Genomic DNA, 18,565 nt, shown 5'->3' on the forward strand with positions numbered 1-18,565 from the left:
TCGAAAACAATACAACTTTTTTTTTTACAGAAACATTTATGTTTCGAAATGTAATTTTTGCTTGCGTGAAGTAGGTTGCGTGATTTTTGGTACGAAGCCCAAAACAAGGCAAAAAAAAACTACGAGGGATAGGGGGTTCCAAAGCTGGAACGATGTTGCGGTTTGGAGGGATTTCAAACCGATATACATCCCGGAAGATATATGGCTGCACTATCTTCAGCATGTGATGTCTGAGCGGTTCACACGACACTCATAGTTTGGTGCTGGCAACCGAAATCGGCCAATTCATGGCTCGGTGACAATGCACACCGACAGCTCCATTCCGTTTGTTACACATGCAAAACGGATGGTAAGATTAATTTAAATGAAATATATCATTCAATTAATTTGTTGTTAATAAATATTTTTCATTATAGCCTACGTCTCTTGGACGTGAGCCGAGCCCTATGGAGCTGTTTGTGGGGACGCATGTGCGGAGTCAAGACCGCCAAAAGAGGGTGCAACAGTTCGTTGACAGCCGTGCTCAACATTTTGTGGTATGTTTGTTCAACCATTTTATTTTGTAAGTTATTATTATGTTTATTGAATTGAATATGATGATTACTTTTTTTATTTTCAGGAGACCTATAATAATCGGTTGAGAGAGACATACGAGGACGATCCTTCGACCCATCCGGAATTCGATCCGGATTTATGGATGGAGGCTGGATCGTTAGGTGGATCCGATAAGAATCGGGTTTACGGGCTCTCCAACACTACGGCCGACAACTTGCGGACAACACGTACTGCTTCAACTGTCAGGAGCTCCCAATCAGTATCGAGCTTCCAATCTAAGGAGTTCGTGGCCTTGCAGCAAAAGTGCGACCACCTATCAGAGGCGTACACACAACTCAAAGAACAATACAGAGCAGATTCTAAACAACAAAGAGCGGCTTATGAAGAGCTTCGTCAAATAGTAATGAACATGGCACAAGGTGGAACATGTGCACCCAATCTTTTATTTTTTGTTTTTGATGCTTAATATAAATTTTATTTGCATAATTGGTTTTTATTACCATTAATTTATATCATTTTATATTATGTATTCTAAATAATTATAAAAAAAATAAAAAAAACAATTACAAAGGGATCTACCGACGGAATAAATCCGTCGGCATTAGACAGTAGCCGCGACCATCACCGATAAATTTCCAAACGGATAAATTCGGTCGGTGTTTTCATGACTCACCAACAAATTTACCGACGGAATTATTTCGTCGGTATTATAACTTACTGACGAATTGACAGACGGTATATTCTATCGATATTTCAACAATTCACCGACACAGTTACCGATGGAAAGTAACCGTCGCTGACTTGTGATATCACCGACGGAATAAAAATCCGTAGGTATTTTTGAAGCGGGAAACTCTTTTTTTTGACGCACAAATTCCGTCTGTAAAACCGTCGGTAAATGGTTTTTTTGTTTTTCCGATCAATATAGTGATGGAATGTGGAATCACCGACAAAAGGTAAGCCGACGGATGTATTCCGTCGGTAATGTAGTCGGTAAATAATTTACCGGCGTACTATCAATCACACACCAACAGAATATTTCCGTCGGTAAAACTGTGAATTCTTGTGATGGTTTCTAATCGGAACAGGGGAGCAACGAGAAGCTTGGAGTGGTCGCAGATTGTCTTTCTTTTGCTCATGAGGCTGCCTGTCGAAACGCTGAAGATTTGCCCGCAGCTTGTAGGAATCAAACCAAAGCTCCTTTTAAGAAAATTTAATGACCAAAAGGAAGAAAATCATAAAAATCTGCCTTGTGTTTAAAAGAAACACCTCCCTTCTGTTTCCTGAACATGTCAGGTCATATTTTTGGCTGCAAATCTTGTATCCCTAGCGATCCCTCCTCTTTTTTAATTCCTGTGTGCTATTGTTTTAGATCTATGTAATATGCTGAAAATATTTATTTTCAGCACACTGCTCATCTACTATTTGTTTAGTTTTCTTCTTGGGCATAATCAAGGGCATGTGAGTCATTACAATTTTGATCGGCTCAAATTCGATTGAATCAGAACCTAACAGACATCGGTGTGGTATAGAAATTAAGAACACATCACAGGGAATTTATAAAATGAAATTAATAAAAGAATCGGGAATCACCAAGCTTATATCCATGTACAATCTAGAACAAAATGGACTTTGGTTTCTTACATCAATTTTCTTCAGAGTTCACAGCTATGACAATAAGCTACCAAAGACAAACATGTTCTTGAAAAATTTGGTAAACAAACTTAAATCATCTGTAACATTTACAGACTCTTATGTAGATATCTTATTGGTTGGGATTTACAATTTACACTTTTTAATTTATAAAACCAGGAGCAAATCACATATAATACAGTTCGTCAAAGGTTTCCCTGTCAAAATGGAGTTCCTGGTGGGTTCTTGGACACATGCCAAGCACATTGCAAAGGCTTCAGAATTCACAAATCTCCTGATGGAATGACCGCTGGCTATCCCATGCTATAGCTGGCTATATGTGAGGCCTTAATTTGCCTAGGGCCATATGATCCACATAATAATTTCTATTTAAACTATTTTTATAAAAAGTAAAACAATTATTTGATTTTTTCTTTTAATTTGATATTATGATAAAGTTGATTTATTTGATACGTAAGATTTAATGATTTGATGTTTTAAAGAGTAACCTTGATTTGTTTTTAATGTATTGTTGAAGAATTTTTATATAGTGTTTAGGCTTGATCCAATATAATTTTATTTTTTATAAATTTTAAATGTAGATAAAAAAGGCTTAAAAGTTTTTGAAAGAGCTTCCCTGCTTGGAATTTTAGTTTGTAGCAATCGCCTTCTATAGTTCGTAAATAAAATGACAAAATTTGAGAGAATTAGTTTTTCTAGAAATTTATAGGATATAATTAATAACTTGACTTTAATTTAAAAGGATTAATGGAAATCATAAAATTTCAACTAATATATATATATATATAGGAACTGCATGGCCACAAAAAAAAAAAAAAAAAAAGAGTAAGCATTTTCAATATTTTAGCTAATCAATGCCGACTTGGATCATTGATGAGTTGTTTATATTGGATGTAAATATATTTCAAACACTTATCCACATCCAAATTAAGTTAAGGGTATGTTTATAAAAATTAAATTTTTTACGACCCCTCCTTAATTTTCAATTGAAATCTTGAAGGATAACACAAGAATTATATTATTATAAGGTAAAACTATAGAGAAAGTGAGGAAAATATTAGAGCAAAAGACGATTTTCCAACCCACTAATCAATTCCTTGAAAGAGGAAGATTCTCTATTTCTTGAAAGGCTAATTTTGCACTATTGTTTTCTTGCGGAATGCATTCACACTACATTTAAAATTTAGGAAACCTAAATCTATGATTTTTTTAATAAATTGATTTTATAGTTATTTTTTTATCATCCCATAAATACCTTAAGTAAACCTTACTTTTAATTATTTTGATAAATAAAACATTTATTTTTAATCTTATTATTAGTTTTTTTCTTGTTTTTTTTATGATAATTGAGGAATATATAATTAATACCGAAAAAAACACCCAAGTTTAAATCACCAGCCATTAAAATTAATCAATCGGTGGTTGCATTCTAACACACTATATTAAGATTTATTTTTTATACAAGTTGAAATTAAAGCACACACATATATATATATATATATATATATATATATATATATATATATATATATATATATATATATATATAATATATATATATATATATATATATATATATCATCCCTTCTCAAGCTTAGGGGAAATGGTCTAACGGACCCAACTCGTAGAAAAAACGCTTGACAACAATGGTCTAGTCAACCTTTTATTCATGTTTTTTCATTGAAGACTTTGACTTGGATCAACTTCTCGGTTAATTACATTTATACAATTTTTTTTTTTTTACAATGTTAGTAAAATCACTTTAATTATTGTTTCAATCTTCCCGTGTGATTCATTGCTTGGTGATTCTAAAGTCGCCTATTCAAACTTTAGCACATTATACAACTAAATTTATTCTTTCACTCGGCATTTATTATATATTCAATTCGTTAATCGTTAGAAAACTTAGTGATTAATAAATTATCTTTGTCAGAGTTAACTGTTTTTAGATGAGTCTGGATCATTATTTCTGTTTTATTTTTAATTTTTGAACTATAAAAATATAGATAAATTTAAAATAAATATCTTTTTACAATAGTTTGTGAGTGAAATTGGAGTAAAATTTATACTTTTAAATAAAAAATATATAAAAACATGTTTTCTATGTTCCCACTATTTTTGTATTTTATATCATGGTAATTAAATGTTGTCTGGTTAACATAACACTAAATCATAATTAAAAAAAAAAAATTGTGAAATGGCATGGTAGTTGGATCTTTTTTTTTTGTGTGTGATTAAATTAATTTTTTTCGATAAATGACACCTGTATTCGGGAACAAATAAAAAAATAATCTTATTGCTAAAGAGGCATTGGAGCCTTTAATATTTTGCAAAGGCATGGAACACGATGCTAGGGGAATGTAAGGTAGTTGTTGATAGCTGGCGTCAACCAGAAAATTCTAAAATATTCTCATCATTTCAAAGAAAATGTTCTCATGTACCCATTTCGTAGAAAAAAATACATCCGAGTAAATAGATTTTTTCCTTTTTTTAGATGAACATGACTTTCTTAAGCTACTTGTAGTATATAGAATTTTTTAAAATAAAAAAATAGAAATATAATTCGCATCCGAGTAAATACCTTCACAAATTAATATAATATGTTTTAATATTTACTTTTAATATATATAAAATGAAAGATATTAAGAGTTTATAAATATTATTAAGCCATATATGTTTATAAAAGTCATTTCTTTTAAAACACATGATATGTTTACATATTTGCAATATGTATTTATTTTGAATTTAATATTAATAATTATAAAATTTATATAGTTAATAAAAACAGCTCCACTTTTATTCTATTGTCTTTCTTTCACTATTGTTATTTTTTTCTTCTTCTTTTGAACTGCCTTGTCTCTCTTTCTTTTCTGTTTTTCATTTTTCAATCCTTCAAGATTCAAAATACATTGCAATTTACGTTAGGAATATTGATGAAAAATTAAATATAACCAGAAAACAAATACAAAAAAAATGATTTTCTAGTAAAGCATTTACATTTCCATTGGAAGATGCGTCATATATTAATCTAAGGTCCGTTGTCCATTAATTAATTGGCGGTTGCATTCTAACACTTGAGATTTATTTTTTATGCTTAAGCATTTAATTATTATTTTTTTGTAAACTAAATTGAAATTAAAGCATATTAATTATCCATTCCTGAGCTTACGGGGCAATGGTCTCATGACCCATCTCATAGAAAAAACGCTTGATCATGGACTATATTGTGGAAAAAATGTAGATGGCAATATATAGTCTCACTGACCCATCTCACATTGCAAATTCATATCCTTCTTACTTGTTGATTGTGTTACAAAAATTAGGCTCTTTAAAAAGAAAAAAGAAGAAGACTTGTTGCCATGACAATGACAAGAAGTCTTATAAAAATAATATTATTTGTAGTTCATTTTATTAACGATACTTTTTTATTTTGTCATCACCATCAAAATTAAGGCATGATTTTCCACACGTTATTTCCATAAAGAAAGTAGAAAGTCTTCTATATTTGTCTGTTATTCAAAGTGAGTTGCCTAGTGTTAACCTTTGATTCATATTTTTCCAAAAAAAAAGACAAAACAAAACAGACATGGGTTCAACTTTACAAGATGGAATGCAAGTTTTCAGTTAATTACTTTTTATGCAATTTAATTTTTTCTACAATGTGGTTTTAATCAGTGTTGTTAAATTTAATTCAAGCCTAACATTTTAATCTAGAACCTAACCCGATTTAGGTTTAGAAAAAACCAAATGAAAGTTTACTCAATGAAGCCTAGTTAACTAGATAAATCAACCCACAACTTAGTCAACTCAGTCAAAAACTAGTTTTACTTTTTTTAACTATGCAGTTTTGATTTTTTCTAAAAAAAAATCTTAAAATGATACAATTTTAGATTAACACCATTCAACATAAGCTAACTTGTCCGATTTATAACCCAAATCTTGATCCGAGTATTTGGCCAATCTAGGACCTAAACCCTCATCTAGGTATTAAATGTAATCATGTTAAATAATTTTGGTTTTAATAAATGAGACATTCTTAAGAAAAATGTCATATATAAAACATTTAATCGCATCCAAATTGAAACATTCACAAATTGATGTGTGTGTGTGTATATATATATATATATATATATATAAAATAAAAGATTTTAATAATTGATTAATATTGTCAAATCATATATGTTTTTTTGTGGTATTTTTTTTTTAATTTCATCTCTTAACATTGAGTTTGCTTATCCCAATCTCATGATCCGGGTTGAAGACTTAATGGGTTAACTCGATTTTTTTTAATATATATATATATATATATATATATATATATATATATATATTATGTTATTACTTCCTCCCCCTGTCTTATATATATTGTCCTCTGTTTTTTTTTTTATGCTAGCTAGCCTCTAATTTTGTCTCTAGCACCTTTCTATAATAATACTGGACTATTATAAAAAAAATAAAAATGCAGAAGCAGAAATAACTCGACAATTTCTTTAATGTGCAAAGGAGTGTTTGACGTGCTAAGGATACAGAGCGTTCCTTCTCTCCTTCTGGTCAATCGTCTTGGAGAGCCTATGTTCTTGCCTTGATCAAGACTCCTATATTAGTTATTCAACAAATATGAAGAAATTTTCCAAAATCCTTTCTTGACACAACATCTCACCCACCCCTCAGCCCTTTGTCAAGTCCTCCGTCCCCTTATGCCCGATGGTTGGGCATCAGTCTTGAAACCACAATGATCCGATGGACGAGAGTGGAGAAGGATTCATGCATCTCTGCTTCTGTGTATTTCTCATGCTCTTTTTCACTGTACAACAGAACTTTTGCCAGTCCCATACTTGACAATAAATGCCATAGCTTCTGGTGTTGCCTTTGACGCTGCCATTATAAGCCCCCCTCATTTTCTCTTAATTTCTTCATCATCAACGACAATTACTAACTGCAGAGAATCATCACACATTAGGAACATAAAGCCTTTGAAGTAATGATGTAAGTAAGGCCTCAGCATACCAGCTAGATCCAGAAAATTAAATAACAAATCAAGAGGGTGAGCCTTTCCTTGACGAATATCCTCAATGGCCTCATCTGGGATCGAAGCAAATCCTGTGGCCACAATTTATTGTTAGCACGTGTTTGCAATTTGCAACATATATTTTGATGAGCTACTTGTAGAGTAATGCGTTGTTTGTGTTTCTAGCTTTAGGTGATTGCACCAAACATAGACTGAACAAAAGGGACATACAGTGGTGGAGAAATTGGTTCCAGTTCCTTTTGATACATGTAACCAGTTTTGTATTCTTGCTCACTTTTCAATTTGGTTTCGGTATCGTGTTTTGTTATTATTACTTACTACTGCTGTTTTGAATTTACTACAACAATTATTTTATTTTATTTTATTTATATAAATTGGATAATTAGTAACCAAAATATAATTAAATGCAAATATACTAAGTGCTAAACAATAAAATAAAAATAGTATTCAAATCCTAGAATATTCCAAAAAAAATAAAATAATATTCAAATCTCAAAACATGAAACCCTAAATTATTACGAGAAAAGTATAATTATTAAGTCATGAAAACAATCTTACGAATATCTACAATATTTTTATTTCTTTATTTATTTTATAAATTGAATAATTAATAACCAAAATATAATTAAATACAAATAGACTAAAGGCTGAACTGAACAATAAAATAAAGGCCGAACTGCACAAGATAATATTCAAATCTATATTATCGACAAACACACCATAAAGGCCGAAGTGTCAGACTTTGGCACTTCTAGGTTAATTCCGTTGGATCATGTTGGATACTTAAACAGATAAAGTCAAGGAAATTAAATGGCCACAGTGTAGTATAAATAGGACCTCTATGGTTGCCCAAAGGCACATAATAAACAACAATATTCTACGTAGTAGTAATTCATAGAATTATCTAAGATGATGATGAAAAGAATTGGGGCTTAGATGCTGCTAGCATTATTGACTCTGGTTGGCGAATGGTTAATTCCGTTGGATCATGTTGAATAGTCAATGTTAGAGAATAATATAAATCATATCCTGGGACCTCACCTAATAGCTTAAGTTTTTAGGTTGAGATGATTATTTGATATGATATCAGAGCCTTGATGACCAAGCGGTCACGAGTTCGAATCTCACCATCCCCATTTATTTGATAAAAATTAAGCACAAGGTAATATAGGTCTGTGCAAGTTTCAAGCCCAAAGGGCTTTCACTTGAGGGGGTGTGTTAGAGAATAATATAAATCATATCCTGGGACCTCACCTAACAGCTTAAGCTATTGGGTTGAGATGGTTCTTTGACAGTCAACAATGGTGTGTGGTACTCTAGGATACTTAGACCTGAGTACTTGCACACAAGCCAACTGACGGACAAAAGTGATGTTTACAGTTTTGGAGTGGTTCTTGTGGAACTACTAACTGGGATGAAGGCAATTTCCTTCGATAAGCCTAAGGGCCTTTAAGTGCTAAACAATAATAAAAAAAAAATTCAAATCCAAGAATATTCCAAAAAAAAAAAAATATTCAAATCTCCAAACATGGAACCTGCACAAGATATGCAGATAAAGTCAAGGAAATTAAATGGCCAAAGTGTAGTATAAATAGGACCTCTATGGTTGCCCAAAGGCACATAACAAACAACAATATTCTACGTAGTAGTTCATATAATTATCTAAGATGATGATGAAAAGAATGGGGGCTTGGATGTTGCTAGCATTGTTGACTTTGGTTGGCGAATGGCATGGTCGTTGTTATGGGTGTTTGGAGGAAGAGAGGATTGGTCTTGTCGCACCCCAAAAAAAAAATCAGCGCGCGGCATCGGCTGGCGATTTATCATCTCATTGTTGTTTGCTTGAATTTGGTTCGTTGGAGTCGCCACCTAGTAATTGATTTCGGGCTACTAGGAAACCGGATGTACTGATCTCGTTAGAGATTCGCGGGTAAGGGACTGGTTGTGGTTAGGGAAGGTATTAGCACCCCTAACGCACCCTACCTGAGGTAAGCTGCTTCGTGAATTTGATGTGTTAAAGAAGTTTTAATAATTATCTTTTCAACGGAAATTAGAAATATCACTTACGTATAAGTTAATAAATTCTTAACCGTGATCCGATCAAAATATTAAATTCTTCTTTAATATATTTGCAATTTTATCCTGAAAAATAAAATAATAAAATAACAAATTCATAAAACAAATACAAACACACACATACACTTTCACTATTTTTATTTCTTTTCTTTTTGTTTTTTTCTTTTCTTTTACATCCATAATACAAATACAAATACAAATACAATACTAAAATAAAAAAAAATTACATCAAAACCATTTAAAATTACAAAATAGCCCCTAAAACATCCTAAATTTTTCTGGAATCCGCAGGAACAGTGCTCGGGAACAGTGCGGGAAGGTTGCGGGGCAGAAATCAGTGGCGGCGCGTCTTCCCACGCGCCACCGCCACTGGTGGCGCGTGAGTTCACGCGCCACCGACAAGGCTGGAAACCAGTGGATCGGGAGCGCCTTCTTCTTCTTTGTCTTCGTCCACCGGCGGTGAGGGTCACCGTCGCCTGCAACAAGAACAAAAACGCACAACAAGCAGTCGGTTTTAATTGATTTTTTAGATCTGTTTTCCTCTGCTTTCCATCGTTATCTGCTTCACGTTCTTCTTGCTCCGCTCCGGTCTGTTCTTGGGGCTTCGCCGTCTTCGCATCTGCTTCAGGTAGTTGGGCGGCGGCTGATGGAGAAGTTGGGAGGCGTCGGCTTGCTTCTGTCGAGGCCGTCGAAGACGGCGCTGCTGCGCCTCTTGCTGGTTCTGTTCTTCCCTTCTGCAGGCGGCGGCTCTGTGTTCACAGAGGAAAATGACTGGTAGGTGGCCAGCTGAAGGCCGATTAGCCGGTCGGTCGGCTGACCGGGTCAGTGGCTCTGGTTTTGAGACGGAGGAAGAAACCTTTGGTGAACGGCGGCTTGGGAGACAAATCAAAACCGGGGGAAGGGAAAAAAAAGGTCTTGGCCGGCGGCTGTGATTTTTTGGTAGGTACGGCTGTGGGAGAAAGAGATGAAGATGGTGAACCGTGTGGGTCAAACGTGGGACTCCAATGGTGGGGGTCCTTGGCTCTCTGGTTCTGGGAGAGCAAAATCCAAGGACCCCGGGGAATAAAAATTCAAAATCAGTGGGGAGGCGCCGCCGGCCAGTTGTTTTTGAGTAGAGAGAAAAAGTTGGGTTTTAGGGTTTTGTGTTTTTTCTGAATGTCCCCAAATTAACCTCCCCCCTAAATGTGTTGAGGAAACCAGTATTTATAGGCAAAATGTTGCTAGGTTTTTCAACTTGATCCCTCAACTTCTTTCTTTTTTGTAAATTTTGATTTTTCTTATTTTTTTGTATTTTTTGAAAACGAGTAATATCAACGTCGACTCACATGCGGAAAATCAATGATTTTAAAAAATGACGCGTGAAACGTCGAACGCGTTTGAAAATCTTTTAACAATTTAAATTCTTTTTTTTAGACGACGTTGAAAATGCTAAAATGACGAAAATATATATAAAAAACATATTTTTTTGGATTTTCTTTGTTTTTCTCAATTTTTTGGATTTTTTGAAAATATATCAAAACATGGGTCAAAAATTGGGTAGCAACAGATGCCCCCTCTTTACAATGCTTACGAAGCAAAACTCCTCAAAATTTTGCATAGTAAGCTTTGTAAAGAAAACAAAAGGAAAATGATTTCATTATCTTGGGCGACCTGCCCACACACTCACACTGATCTATTTTCACGGGCGACCTACCCACACGTACTCACTCAAGTCTATTTTCACGGGCGACCTGCCCACACATACTCACTCAAGTCTATTTTCACGGGCGACCTGCCCACACTCTCCCAATAGTCTATTTTCACGGGCGACCTGCCCACACATTGGGTTTACCTGAGATCCCATCTGGCGACCTCATTCAACTGGAACGAAAATATATGTAACTCGGTTAACCTGAAATCCCATCTGGCGATTCCCTTTAACCAAAGCTACATGAGATCCCATCTGGCGACCTCATTCACTGGAACAAAAATATGTGTAACTCGGTCAACCTGAAATCCCATCTGGCGATTCCCTTTAACCAAAGCTACATGAGATCCCATCTGGCGACCTCATTTTGGTCTCATTGTACGGGTGACTAACCCTAGAAAAATGCTGGTCTCATTGTACGGGTGACGAACCCTGGTGTTGCTGGTCTCATTGTACGGGTGATGAACCCTAATGCTGGTCTCATTGTACGGGTGACGAACCCTAGAAAAAAAGCTGGTCTCATTGTACGGGTGACGAACCCTATGTTGGTCTCATTGTACGGGTGACGAACCCTATGGTGGTCTCATTGTACGGGTGACGAACCCTAGAAAAATGCTGGTCTCATTGTACGGGTGACTAACCCTGGAAAAATACTGGTCTCATTGTACGGGTGACGAACCCTGGAAAAAATGTGAAGTGCGGTCTCATTGTAATGGGTGACCTACCCAAAAATGGAAAAAATGTGAAGAAGTGTGGTCTCATTGTAATGGGTGACCTACCCACGTGGAAAGAATATGAAAAGGTGGTCTCGTTGTGATGGGCGACCTACCCAAATAGAAAGAATGTGATGTGCGGTCTCATTATAATGGGTGACCTACCCAAATGGAAAAAATATGATGAAGTGTGGTCTCATTGTAATGGGTGACCTACCCAGATGGAAAAAATAGGATGAAGTGCGGTCTCATTGTCATGGGTGACCTACCCGAAAATGGAAAAAATATGAAGTGGGGTCTCATTGTAATGGGTGACCTACCCAGATGGAAAAAAATATGATGAACGGTCTCGTTGTGATGGGCGACCTACCCAAATAGAAAGAATATGAAGTGCGGTCTCATTGTAATGGGTGACCTACCCAAAAATAGAAAAAATATGAAATGTGGTCTCATTGTAATGGGTGACCAACCCAGATGGAAAAAATATGATGAACGGTCTCGTTGTGATGGGCGACCTACCCAAATAGAAAGAATATGAAGTGTGGTCTCATTGTAATGGGTGACCTACCCAAAAATGGAAAAAATATGAAGTGTGGTCTCATTGTAATGGGTGACCTACCCAAAAATGAAAAAAATATGAAGTGTGGTCTCATTGTAATGGGTGACCAACCCAGATGGTGGCGAGGGCTCAAAGGCGCACTCGAAATGAGGTAGGGTTAGAAAACGCGCTACCTGGGAAGTGAGGGCTCAACGGCGCACTCGAAATGAGGTAGGGTTAGAAAAAAAACGCGCTACCCGAGATGATGGCTCAAAGGCGCACACAAAAAGAGGTGAGAGCTCAAAGGCGTACTCAAAATGAGGTAGGGTTAGAAAACACACTACCCAAAAGATGATGATGAAACACCGACCTGACAAATGTTAAAAGCAATGCATTATGATCAATATGCATGTATACTTACCTGAGAAAAAATAGGTCCCCCTTTCTTCATGATGTCTCTTCTTTCTCAAAGGTTGGAGTGTTGGCAGTGAACTTCGATGGCTTCTTCGCTCTTGCTTACCCGAGTCATCTCTTGTGATTTTTTTTTACCTATCATCATACTTCTTTGTCCTCCGCCCCTTTATCTCAAGGGTTGCCAACTTTGCTTGACATTTTCTTAGAATGGGAATCATGGAGCCTGCCCTATCATATGTTTCTTTATTGCTCCCTAGCTTGAATATGCCCCCAAGTATTCAATTCGGGTTTGTGGACGAGGCTATGTGAAGGAAGGTTTGACAAGGAGTTGTTTTCATGCAGAATTTTTGAAATTCCAAAGTTATTCCAAACACAAAAATTATTTTGACATCGATTCAAAGCAAACTCATTCTAAAAAATTTAAGTGATTCCTATGGAGAGGTTATCAGAAGTGATGAAAACTTCTTGTTTTGGCTTTTGGTAAAAAATATGAAGTGACCTCTGGTTTGTCGGAAAAGGTTTAAATCTCAATTTGAGGGTTATTGAGAACCGAGGTTCAAAGCATTTATTTTATTTGCACGAATAATGAATTGGTTCACATGAGAAAGCATTGCCTACCGATCCAGATTGCTTGTGTTTGATCAGAAAGGGCTTGATTAGGCACGTAATGTAGGCTTGGGCTCTTGGTTATGAAGAAAATGATATTTGTAGGCTCAAAAGGTGTTTAAGGGATTTGAAGACTAAGGATCACTTGTGCTTGTTTCTTGACCTTTTGTCATTTGACTGTCTTTCAAAGATTGTCTATCGTGCCCCCTTGTATTGGGCTTGAGCTTATTCTCTTTGTTTTTGTTTTCTTCATATGGTTTTGAGCATCATAATATTGTTTTTTTTTTTTTTTTTTTTTTTTTTTTTAATGCTCAAAACTCTTGATCCTTTGGATTTTTTTTTCGTGCCCCCTAGTTTTGTTTGGGCACCTTTAATGATTGAGAATTTCTTTTATGCCCCCTGTTGCGTGGGCATTTTCAATCATTAAGGTTTTTTCTATGTCATCGCACTTGCCCCCAATGTGGGGTGTGATCTTAGCCAAGGTTATTTTTTCAAGAAATAGTTATTAGGCTCAAAAGGGGACTACAAATGATATATTTAAGCCTTGTGAAAGGATTATCAAGGATGGCCTTTCTTCATTTCAAACTCATGCATTTAGGATCGGTAAGCAATGCTTTCATACGAATATACAATGTGATTTCTCATTATTCATTCAAATAAAACTCAGCTTTAGAGTCACTTTATGTTTTTGCTGTTTTTTTTTTCTTTCTTTCTTTCTTTTTTTTTTTGGGTTTTTCTAGGTGTATGGTTACCTTTCTAAGGAATCGCCTGAATTTCTAGAACTCGTTTGCTTTGGACAAACATCAACATGATTTCAGTTTCTGTACTAAACTTTGAATCACCAAAAATCCTTGTGAACATGTGCGATCATGCATAGCTTTGAAAGGAAGGAAACATACCCAAAGATTCTTGGTGTGATGGTTTCATGCTTAAAGGTTATGCTCAATATGTTATTTGCATGAAAACAACAAACAAAATGAAGGTATGTCAAAAACACATGATCTTATTAACAAGAAAGGCTCATTTGACAAGGAAAGTGTTGTGGAATTTCGAGCCAAGTTACCAACAAAAACTGAAACAGGTTGAAACAAAAATCAAGAAATTTTGTAAGCATGATCAAACTAAGGTTTTTTTTTTTTTTTTTTTTTTTTTTTTTTTTTTTTTGTAGAACAAGAATAGGCTCCATTATGCACCGGTAGTGCAATTCCCTTCGGTCAGCCTTCCCACCAAAGCTTTTGCGAAAAATACATGATTACAACGAGGCTCTTGACAAATTTTGCCCCCAATTTCTTCGGGCTGAGTCATTGTTGGGTTTTGAACAAAGATGATAGGTCGGTTGGAAGGAACTTTCCTAGAGTTATTTTTCAGTATCTACTCGAGTAAGCTAGAAGCAAGTCACACATGTCTTTAGAAACTCCAACTCTTCTTAAAATGGACTTTTCGGCGAGCACACTCTTCATCTTTCGTACTTTCCATCGTTCAAAGTCAGGTGTTGCAGACTCGTAGGGGACCTACTTTTCATTCTGGTGCATGCATGACAAATGTATGAACATGTAATCTATATGACGAACTCACCCTTCGAGAGGTGACAATATGGTCGTAACTCTTGCATGATGGAACAAGAATCGTGATTTTTGCCCAAACTCTACAATGAAAATTTTCGGAGTGTCGGCCAATGTGTCACCCACAAGTCTTGAGTTCAAGATGCTTCAAGAAGGGTTTGCCCTTATGCAAATAACAATAGCACATACAACCTAAGGACAGGTTCTATTCATTATGTGAACAGGGGTAGGTTTTCTATCTGGTCTCAAAAGGGTCTCATATCTGCCCAGTGACGTTCTTCGTAAAGACAGTATGGGGGCGTTGCAAGGAATAGTTAAGGCACGTGTACCCACCATTACCAAGCAGGCACTCAGATATGAGTCGGGTGTTTCACGCATCTGAACCCTGACCAATAGTCTTAGGGCAGATCGCTAGTTCCCCACCTAACCTAGAAGCTTGTGTGTGCTTTCAAAAATAAATACAGGTGATGCATGAGACAATTCTATAAAATGCATGGAAATAAATATTAACAAAAAAGATAAAAATGCAAAAACTTAAACACATCAAATATTCAAAGCTTAGTCCAATAATGTTAAAAACAATACCTTCCCCAGTGGAGTCGCCATTCTGTCGCACCCCAAAAAAAAAATCAGCGCGCGGCATCGGCTGGCGATTTATCATCTCATTGTTGTTTGCTTGAATTTGGTTCGTTGGAGTCGCCACCTAGTAATTGATTTCGGGCTACTAGGAAACCGGATGTACTGATCTCGTTAGAGATTCGCGGGTAAGGGACTGGTTGTGGTTAGGGAAGGTATTAGCACCCCTAACGCACCCTACCTGAGGTAAGCTGCTTCGTGAATTTGATGTGTTAAAGAAGTTTTAATAATTATCTTTTCAACGGAAATTAGAAATATCACTTACGTATAAGTTAATAAATTCTTAACCGTGATCCGATCAAAATATTAAATTCTTCTTTAATATATTTGCAATTTTATCCTGAAAAATAAAATAAATAAAATAACAAATTCATAAAACAAATACAAACACACACATACACTTTCACTATTTTTATTTCTTTTCTTTTCTTTTCTTTTTGTTTTTTTCTTTTCTTTTACATCCATAATACAAATACAAATACAAATACAATACTAAAATAAAAAAAAATTACATCAAAACCATTTAAAATTACAAAATAGCCCCTAAAACATCCTAAATTTTTCTGGAATCCGCAGGAACAGTGCTCGGGAACAGTGCGGGAAGGTTGCGGGCAGAAATCAGTGGCGGCGCGTCTTCCCACGCGCCACCGCCACTGGTGGCGCGTGAGTTCACGCGCCACCGACAAGGCTGGAAACCAGTGGATCGGGAGCGCCTTCTTCTTCTTTGTCTTCGTCCACCGGCGGTGAGGGTCACCGTCGCCTGCAACAAGAACAAAAACGCACAACAAGCAGTCGGTTTTAATTGATTTTTTAGATCTGTTTTCCTCTGCTTTCCATCGTTATCTGCTTCACGTTCTTCTTGCTCCGCTCCGGTCTGTTCTTGGGGCTTCGCCGTCTTCGCATCTGCTTCAGGTAGTTGGGCGGCGGCTGATGGAGAAGTTGGGAGGCGTCGGCTTGCTTCTGTCGAGGCCGTCGAAGACGGCGCTGCTGCGCCTCTTGCTGGTTCTGTTCTTCCCTTCTGCAGGCGGCGGCTCTGTGTTCACAGAGGAAAATGACTGGTGGGTGGCCAGCTGAAGGCCGATTAGCCGGTCGGTCGGCTGACCGGGTCAGTGGCTCTGGTTTTGAGACGGGGGAAGAAACCTTTGGTGAACGGCGGCTTGGGAGACAAATCAAAACCGGGGGAAGGGAAAAAAAAGGTCTTGGCCGGCGGCTGTGATTTTTTGGTAGGTACGGCTGTGGGAGAAAGAGATGAAGATGGTGAACCGTGTGGGTCAAACGTGGGACTCCAATGGTGGGGGTCCTTGGCTCTCTGGTTCTGGGAGAGCAAAATCCAAGGACCCCGGGGAATAAAAATTCAAAATTAGTGGGGAGGCGCCGCCGGCCAGTTGTTTTTGAGTAGAGAGAAAAAGTTGGGTTTTAGGGTTTTGTGTTTTTTCTGAATGTCCCCAAATTAACCTCCCCCCTAAATGTGTTGAGGAAACCAGTATTTATAGGCAAAATGTTGCTAGGTTTTTCAACTTGATCCCTCAACTTCTTTCTTTTTTGTAAATTTTGATTTTTCTTATTTTTTTGTATTTTTTGAAAACGAGTAATATCAACGTCGACTCACATGCGGAAAATCAATGATTTTAAAAATGACGCGTGAAACGTCGAATGCGTTTGAAAATCTTTTAACAATTTAAATTCTTTTTTTAGACGACGTTGAAAATGCTAAAATGACGAAAATATATATAAAAAACATATTTTTTTGGATTTTCTTTGTTTTTCTCAATTTTTTGGATTTTTTGAAAATATATCAAAACATGGGTCAAAAATTGGGTAGCAACAGGTCTCTTGGAGATCCAATCTTTGATCGACCCAAATCACCTTTCCTTGGGAGATTGGGTGGACAACAATAGTAATTGTTGTGAGTGGCGTGAGATCGAGTGTGATCCGACTACAAGACGAGTGATCCAACTCTCTCTTAATGGAGGAAGAGATTACAACTTGGGCGATTGGGTTCTCAACGCATCTTTGTTTCAGCCTTTTAAAGAATTGCAAAGTCTTGAATTGGGATATAATGGATTGGTTGGTTGCATGGAGAATGAAGGTTAGTTCAATGTTTCTGCACTTAATTATAATCATAAAATAAATGAAGGTTGGTTGGTGTTTAATGTCAATTATCTTGCTTTGATGATTCTCTTTCTAGGCTTCGAAGTCCTATCATCAAAACTGAGGGAACTTAACCTAGGTGATAACGGATTTAATAATGATAAAAGCATTTTGTCATGTTTCAATGGTAACCTTTCCACTCTCAAGTCTTTGGATCTATCATACATTTGGTTGACAGCTGGATCAGGAGGTAGCTTCTATGGTAATCTTTTATTTATTTAGCTTCGAAACCTTTTCTTTTCTCCTCCTCATATCATTTTTTTCTATGCGTTTAATTATTTCCTTTCAATATGCTCTTGAGGAACATCATGTGCAGGTCTCAAAGTCTTGTCATCAAGGTTGAAAAAGCTGGAGAACCTTCATCTAAGGTCGAATCAATACAACGATAGCATTTTTCCATCTCTAACTGGATTTTCATCCCTCAAGTCTTTGGATCTATCAGGCAATCAGCTGACAGGATCAGGTATAATACACAGTTTCTACCTAAATGCTTCACATGACATTCTCTTAATTATATTGTTTCTTTATCAACAAAAATGAGGACGACTTTATAACTAAGTAAAGAGGCACTTGGAATGAGGTCCAAGAGGCATTTATTTTATTCTTATTTTGGCCCTTTTATGCCAAAAGTGTTGTAATATTTAGATTAAATTAGCAATCAGAAGTTCACTTCAAAACTCTCCTATAAATATATATTTTATATTTATCTTTTTAAATAAATATATTTTTATATATGTTTTTTCTGTCTTGAGATACTTAGTCGAACACAACTCTAAGTATTTTTTTTTTTAATGAATTTGAGTTTGAATGGGTTTTGAATAACATAATAAGAAGCTCTCTCCTAGAATATTATAATTCAGAAAATTATAATTATTTAAACTTGAATCTTAACATCAATTAAAAAAAAAAACTATCCAATACAAATCACTCCTGTTTTATCAATAA

General features: G+C 35.9%; 1 non-coding gene across 1 annotated transcript; it reads left to right on the forward strand.

Annotated features, from left to right (window-relative positions):
* The first annotated feature begins 8,812 nt into the window (after window positions 1-8,812).
* LOC118060454 (uncharacterized) lies at window positions 8,813-17,817 on the forward strand. The gene is made up of 3 exons (XR_012168341.1): window positions 8,813-9,007; window positions 17,298-17,558; window positions 17,658-17,817. It is a non-coding gene; the product is annotated as an uncharacterized protein (transcript).
* The last annotated feature ends 748 nt before the right edge of the window (window positions 17,818-18,565 follow it).

The sequence above is a fragment of the Populus alba genome, chromosome 17, assembly GCF_005239225.2.
Source record: "Populus alba chromosome 17, ASM523922v2, whole genome shotgun sequence".
Taxonomy (NCBI): Eukaryota; Viridiplantae; Streptophyta; class Magnoliopsida; order Malpighiales; family Salicaceae; genus Populus; species Populus alba.